This window comes from Propithecus coquereli, unplaced genomic scaffold, assembly GCF_000956105.1.
Source record: "Propithecus coquereli isolate 6110/MARCELLA unplaced genomic scaffold, Pcoq_1.0 Scaffold374, whole genome shotgun sequence".
NCBI lineage: Eukaryota > Metazoa > Chordata > Mammalia > Primates > Indriidae > Propithecus > Propithecus coquereli.
In genome coordinates this window covers 1,827,042-1,835,125 of record NW_012149441.1, presented here as the reverse complement: position 1 = coordinate 1,835,125, position 8,084 = coordinate 1,827,042, and positions in this window count along the sequence as shown.

The following is an 8,084-nucleotide window of genomic DNA, read 5'->3' as shown; positions in this document are numbered from 1 at the left end:
TAGTCCTCCGCTTTGTTCATGCTGTGAAATGATTTGAAAGGCAGATTGAAGACGTACTTTCCTTTAGTGGCAATGGAAAGTCTAGGGAAGGTTCTGCCGGAGGTAGGGGGAGAGAGGCACTTTTGGAAGATTCTTCCGGAAGTTGTGTGTGGAAAGGACTGAACACTTTGGTCAGATTATGTCCAAAATCAATTAAGTAGATTCATGGGGATAGAAACATAGTGGTTTAATAAAAAGCTATTTGGGGTGCACTTTTTACATAGAGCATGAAATAGTGGAAGGTAATTCCCAGACCGAAGGAATCAATGGTACAGTCCCTGGAGAATCTGAATTTTCCCGTGCCTGGAGAAAACCTCCCCACACATCAGCACTCTGTCTCCTCTCTCAAATGTAGATCATGGTCTTGAGAAAAATAAAATATGCATCAAAAGAGATAAATAAATCATCAGAGAGAAATGGGGAAATGGAGAAATAGGAAGATATTTTTATTCTTAGATATCCTTGTCATTTTAAAGTAAAATAAAATGAAAACTAGTCATTCACAGAGGGAATAAAATAGTTAACAATTATGAATACTTGTAAAGCCAAATGAAAGTCCAAACTGTCAGGTTTGGGCTTGGACAAAATTAATAAGCTATATCTGGCATACGAGGAGTTTATAGACTTCATGGAGAGGGTTTCTTTAGGGAAATCCACCTTCTGCCCATGGCATTTGCATCACAGTTATCTTAAATAACAGGGCCCCTTGATAAAGTAAAGATGCTGCCGTAGAAATGTATCATTTAGGTTAGCGCTCCGTTGCCAGGCTTTTTCCTTCTCTCACATGACCACGTGTGCATTGGTCACTTGCTCCTTACTCCCCACAGAGTGGCTTCAGCCAGGGGGAAAGCAGGTGTGTGCAACAAGTTACACAAGACTCGCTTCCCTCTCTTTGTGACACTGGGGTGCAACTGCAGCGGATTCCTGGCAGAAGACTCCACGGGAGGAGCTCTGTGTCTTTTATGGGCAAGGAGGGAAAAGAAAATGAGCGAATAATTAAGGAAACAAGCTGAGGGGAAAGTGTATTAATGTGAATAAGCTGAAAAACGAAGAGAACAGTTTTTGCAAAAGAGCCACTTTTAGTATGCTAGTAAGAAGGAGTCTGTTGTTGTTGCAGTGTTGTTCCTGTGCCCCATTTGCTTTTATTCCAGATTGGAAAATAAAATTTCCTCTGGAAAATAGGGGAAAATTGTACATTCTTGACTCACCATAATTGAGCCTGAAAATTTCAGTGCTGCTTAGATGGGAAATGTCACAGAAAATACAATGCTGGTCTAGTTCAAGTACCAGATGTGAAGCATTTGCTAAGCAAAATACACCTTTCAAATAGACTTAAAAATACAAATGGTGAGATTTGTATAGTTTGTAACATTTCTTTATTTATTATATTATTTCAGACTTGTCTAAGTTTAGCACAGGCATTTGAAGCCTATTGTTTAGATTCTTAAACATGAATTTATTCAAAGATGATTTAAAGTAATGCATTTTATAACTGTCAAGATTTAGGAACATTTTTGTGATTGCGTAGTTAATTCCATGTAATTCTTTGTTAATGCTGGACCTCAAGTTGCACAAGTGCAATGGAGGAAAACTCGAAGAAGCCCTGGCTTGGATAATGAGAAGGGCGTTCAGATGGCATAGTAATGATGATAATAGTCAGTGTTTACTAGTGGTTACCAGGTGCCTGACATTCTACAGATGCTTTCCATGCATCATTCAGTTGTGCACAGCCTCATATTTAAGGCTGTATTTTTGTTTGCTAAAATCTCACAACCCTACTCATATTATAAATAACAGAAGTGAGGTTAAAGATCTCTCCCCAAATCACAGAGTTGGTAAGAAGTGAGTTGGAACTTGGAACTAAGATCTCTTGTATTTCAGAGCCCATCTTTTAACTTCTGCACTATAATTTAATGAGCTCTAATGAAACAATGCAAGAGTTCAATGTGCAGAAAGACTTAATGACAAAAATGGTGGGCAGGATTTATCTCTGACAATGACATTTGAAAACTGTAAGAATGAAGAAAAGTGGAGTTTAGTTTTCTTTGAATTTCAATTTGACATATTTATTGTTTCTTTGTAGAAGGATGGGTTTCCCTTCAACTTGATTTGAATAGACACTGAATAAGCACAGCTGCTTTATTTTAACTTTGGCACAAATAGGAATGTGTGTAAAGTTTCGAACGAAAATGAGTAGAAACTCTTTTGAGAGAAATGGAGCAATTGGAATAGAGTTGTACTGCTAGTGAAAAGAAATACATTCTTACCATAAACCCCACTAGACTGAATATATGAAAGAAAGAAATGAGTTGATAATCAATTTGTCATTATATGCCCACAATAGGGCCAGCACTCCCCTAGCAATGTGGAATTTAAAGGGTGGAGGTAAAGTATGATGGTTCACAGGAAGTTCGAGAGGACATGTGTCATTAGATAGCAAGGGACCTAAGATGATGGCCTCAAGAACCAGGATGTCTGGATTTAATTTCCTGCTCTATCACTTAGTAGCAGTATATCTCTTTTATCAGTTTTACCATCCATAAAATGGGGATAATAATAATCACAGCTTCTGTTGGGAACTCCAGTTTTAAAAATCTGCCAATCAGAAATCATCTCCACAAAGGTAGAAGAGAAAGAAAACGGTTTCATTATTGAATAAGCGTTTAAAAAGGATGTGATGTGCATCACAGGAAATCTGTTAAAGAGACTGAAAAGACGGATGGAAATTTTACCCTTTTATATAGCCATGCAGATATAATTCATTATATACATGTTCTCAAAGTGAATCACACCTAATCCTCAAGTAAAAAGACTTGGCAGCACCATTTGTCACACCATCGTTCATCTTAACCTTACCTGGTAATAGTGATGACCATCTGTGTTAGCTAATTGGCTTTCTCTAAAGAAAAAATAAACTTCTCATTTGTATGATAAGGGGTAGTTTTGCAACTGAAGTTAGGCTCCTGCCCTCCCACAGAAACTGGGAGATAGGGGTGCTATCTTCCTTGATAAATACATCTCCAAGAGATGGCGCCCCAGTCCTTGAAAAAGGCCTTCTGGATCGTAAATTTGGAATAAGGCTTATTTAGCTATAAAAAATCTACATGCATTGCGATGAGATAGACAACGAACTTAGAAGTTTTCTAAAGTAAATGCTCTACAAAAAGACAAGCACAGAGCTTGAGGAGGAGATTCTTTCCTTATTTTCAATACAGCGAACCACTTATTTTAAAGTTTTATTTATCCTTACACTTAATCAAATGTGGAAGGTTTTTGAAACAGTCACTGGGATATCTTAAATACCACAAAATATTATTGCTACTATTGTATTGTTACTATCATTACTATTGATTATAATAATTGTATAATCAGGGTGTGTGTGTGTGTGTGTGTGTGTGTGTGTGTGTGTATATGAAATAAGCACCAAAAAGACATGGATGTTGGGGTCATCAAAAAGATGTTAGGAAATGGAGCTGTAACCAGGCCTGTAAGTAATTGTTGGATATCTGCAGAGTGGAGAGAAGTATGTCATAAATGGGAGGATTTTTCAGACATTGATGAAAACACTAATGTCTGCCAGCAGTTAGAATATTAGATTCAGAGAATGTAAATAAATGAGTCTGACCTCAGGGAAAGGCAGTATTTGGGGATAGTGAGAACAAGAAGACAGTTTGCTAGGGTATCGTTACAGAAATCTTTAATTATGAAATTTAGATTTGATGAAGTGGAAAAGCATCATAGAGAAGATGACAGTGGAGTAATATGTCGGAAGTAGTTTTTTAATATGCAAAGTCTCACAGTTGGGTGCTTATAAAATGAACTTCATGGAAGCAAGATTATCAACCAGTGTATGTTAAGTAACATGTGTGAGCGTAGTAAGGTCCTGGCCCAGGCAGTGGCAAAGGAAATGAAATGGAAGAGGAGAATGAACTCAATGTCAGAGAAGAGGAACAGGAGTCAAAGTGACAGAAAAATGTCCAGCCCAGAAGAAAGCTTAAAGAGTAAGGGCTTTAGACAGATAAATAACAAAGAAGAGCATCGGGACATGGCCTCCTGTTTGGAAAGTTGGGCTGACAATGAAAACAGAAGGAACAGGACAAAAGCTACAAAAGGAAGAGCAAAAACAGGTATCAAAAGACTTTATTTTTAAGTTGGGTTATTATATGAATTGATTGATTGGAACAGATATTAAATTTATACAACATAAAGACATAACCACAGAAGAAAGTCTTCCTCACTGATATCCATGGAGCAATCAGTCAAAGAGTCTCTAGTTCACAGGTAGCCTCTCCCCTTCTCCAGCACTGTGACGTAAGAAGGTAGGTACAACTGCTGACAAGGAGATAATTGAAGATGAGAGGAAGAACACACTCATGACTTATGAAACCATTTCGTTTGTTCACGCCGTGAGTCTGCAATCACTTCACAGACGAGGATTGTGCTTTTTAGTCATTGCTTCATTCAGGACCGAGCACTTGGTCTGGTGTTGGTCTCCATAAAGCGCCGTTGAACCGAACTGCATTAGTGCAGTCATGTAAGAAGCATGCTGACTTATGAGAACTGTTGCTCAGGAGGGAGTTCTAGGGGAGCAAAGGCGGTTTGGTGGAGATTCCTGAGCAACACCAAGAGCAGAATAAATCTACAGTGGGTCAGGGTGGTATGGCGATTTATGATTTTCCAAAAGAGTTTGACAGAACAAGGGTAGGATAAAAGAAAGCTGAGAGTGGAGTTAATACAAAATTGGGATTTGTATGGAATAATCAGTGGAATGTCAAAAGAAGGAAGAAATTGGTTTTGAAAAACTGTAATACAGCCCCACCCCATTCAACTCTCTGTTTGCAATTTAAGAGAATTTCTCGTAACTTTTCCCAGCAATAATTGTAGGTACCTCATTAAGCTGCCTCTAAATTGTATTGTATGAATATTTTATAAGGCAATTTTCTTCATCTAATCATCGTATTGAGATTGATTAAAGAGAAGGGAAGGATTGGTTTATTTCTGATATCTGTACTATTTGTTGTTGTTTAAAGCTGCTTTCCTTTCCTCTGCAGAATCGACTTTCATTATCCTGAGGATGCACATGCTTTATTCAAAATTTTCTATTTGAAATGGCAAATTCAGTACTGCTTCCTAACAATGAAATCTTGGAGGAACATTCCTTTTTTAATGTTATCAAATTTTTTTCTTTCCATCACAAGAAAAAAAAAAGATTATGACTGGTCAAAGTGCATAGGTGTTGGCAAACTATCCGTCCTATACAGAAAAGTTCAAATTATTTATATTTTTAAGAATCTGTCCTTGCTAAGAAGAGTAAGAATGTTCGAGAATAATAAATATGGTCAATAGTCAAGGTGCATTTATTTTCCAATTTTTAATAATCGCATTCATACTTTATCTCCCTTTGTTTAGAGATAGTAATGCAATTTGATATCTAAGAATCAAAAAAAAAAACAAATCAAGACAAAGACAGAGGCAGCAACTGTGTTTCTAGCAGTATTGAGATGAATTAATAAGAAGGAAGAAAAAGAGGAGGAAACATTTTTCAAAAAATGCCATCTTTTTAAACCCCAGTACAAAGTAAAATGTCTTTAATTACAAACCATTGAGCTAGTATAATATTTTAAATGAACAGCTAAAATTTTTCTGGAAGAGAATTTTTCCTAAACCGATTAAGTAAAAAGCATTTTCCTTGATGATATGGGGGTTTTATGTTGTGATTTTTATATATTTTTAGTTTTTAGTGAACCATTTGTCTTTATCACCTTTGGGATTAAAACAAAACAAAGGAAGTAATGGTTCCATTTACTCCATTGGCTAGAACTATCTGGATTATGTTACTTTCCTAGATCAATCTTTTCAAAGTAATGTTTAGAATGACAATGTGTGTGGTGGAGGGTGAACAGAATGGTGAGAAATGTAAATCTATCAAGACTCTCATAATGTTTACCAAAAAGAAGAGAAGGCTTTGGGACAACCCAGTAAGGCAGGTAAAATATGTGATGGGTTATCACTTAAGAAAACACCATTTCACTGGAGCACAGGACAGAGAACAAAATTTGTATAGTACAGGTAGACAAATGTAGGAAGAGTACACTGAAGAATAAATCTAATAATTTCAACTATATAAAACTATAATGCATATACTCAGGAAGTAGTGAGTTCTCTGTCATTTTCAACAGCTAATAGAACAAAGATATTTTTCAGAGAACCCTTATGATATTTGAAATGAAATGGTATGTGTAAAGTTTTTAACTTCTTTCTAAAGAAGTATAAATAATATTACTTTTAACGAATACAATACAAAAATTTCTTCAAAGTATATTTGCTTATAGGATATTAGATCTTATCACTATAAATTTTGAAAATTCATTCAAAATATATGTATATATAATGATATGTATATATCATATATTAAATATATATGTGTTTCATTAATATATATGGCCAGTTTGTTTGCTAAATTATCCTTATTATTTTTTGAGGCTCTCACTCATAACAAATGACCAGAAGAAAGTTAGTTACCCAATTTATGCTAAAAGTTGCTCTTCTTATCAACACGTATTTTTAGGCTCAATTTGCCTGACTTTCTTTAACCTTAGTCTGTGAAGATGTACCCTGAGCCAACTCATTTATATCATCTTCTGTATTTAACAAGTTCTGAAAAAAATAAAATGAATAGGGTCAAAATTCTCTTATAGGGTATCTAAAAGTATAATTTTATCTGTTAAATGGCTGATTATTTTGTTAGCTCATATTTCCAGGGTATTTCTACATGAAACAAGCAGTCCAGCCATATTCAGCTACATAGTATAATATCCCTATGTTGTTTTCTTGTGTGTAAATTCAGAAGAATAAAAAAGAACCTACCTGAATTTCCACCCATTAGATGTATGAAACCTGGTTAATGTAATCTTGACTAGAGAGTTAAAGAACTTTGTAAAAAGACTGATTTCAGAAACTCAGAAGCCTACCACCAGAAATATCCTCCCCTAAAATAAGATTTTACTTATCACAGATACTCACTTTACAGTATGTAGTATACTCTGCCAGATATTGATAATCAAAGAGATATCATTTCCTGCCTCCCAAGGGTTTAAAAATTTAATTTTATGGCTAATGGTATGGAGATGGAGCTTGTTTTAAGGGAAAAAGATGGTAAGTTTTATTTTAGGCATATTTGAGCTTTAAAGCAATGACAAAATATACAGGTTTAGGAGTTGGAAGGTTGAGGAGAAGTTAAGGTCTAGAGTTCATATGTGAGGATCATTTAGGTAGAAGTAGACTGCGATGCAAGAGAAAAAATGGCCAAAAAAGATATAAGGAGTACTCCTTTCTAAAGCAGATAGGATGATTGACGTAGCTGGTGAAGAAGGAAAGAACCAAGATCAGAATTGGGTAAAATACTCTGCTAAAATATTAAATCTCTCAAGCAAGTCTAAATGCTGCCAATGTGTTGAAAAATAATCCTTTCTACTTTCCACATTGGCCGTGCCTCTACTGCTATGGCCAACCTGCAGTCTAGTGATGAACCTTTTCAGTTCTATCCAGGAATCCTCTTCAGATTACAAATCACTGGACAGTGGATAACTAGAGTCAATACAAAGGTTCAATTCCTTCTTCAGAGGACATTCAGAAAAGCGACTTCTTTCTCAAAGGCATATACCTCAGTGTATGCATTACCTCACGCACGCTCCAGAAGCCCCGCTGTTAACACTCTAGTAGAAAACCTGAGAAAACACCCGTATTCGGGCATAAGTGAGTTTGACTGATTATTTAGTAGTGTGACATGTTATGTTTAAGTGCCGACTAAGCCTTAACAAAAATGTTATGCTTGTCGCTTACATGACTTGACATTTCCCAACACAAAGAGAAAAATGGCAGCTAATGTGTTTAGAGTTTTAAAAAGTCATTCTGAGTATAGATGGATAAACAAAAAAATATATACAATCACGTTTATGTAAATACTGAGAAATATATTAAGCTAAAACTATATGATTAAAAGAAACCTTAGAGACCTGATCGATAGCCATATATAGCAGATTATA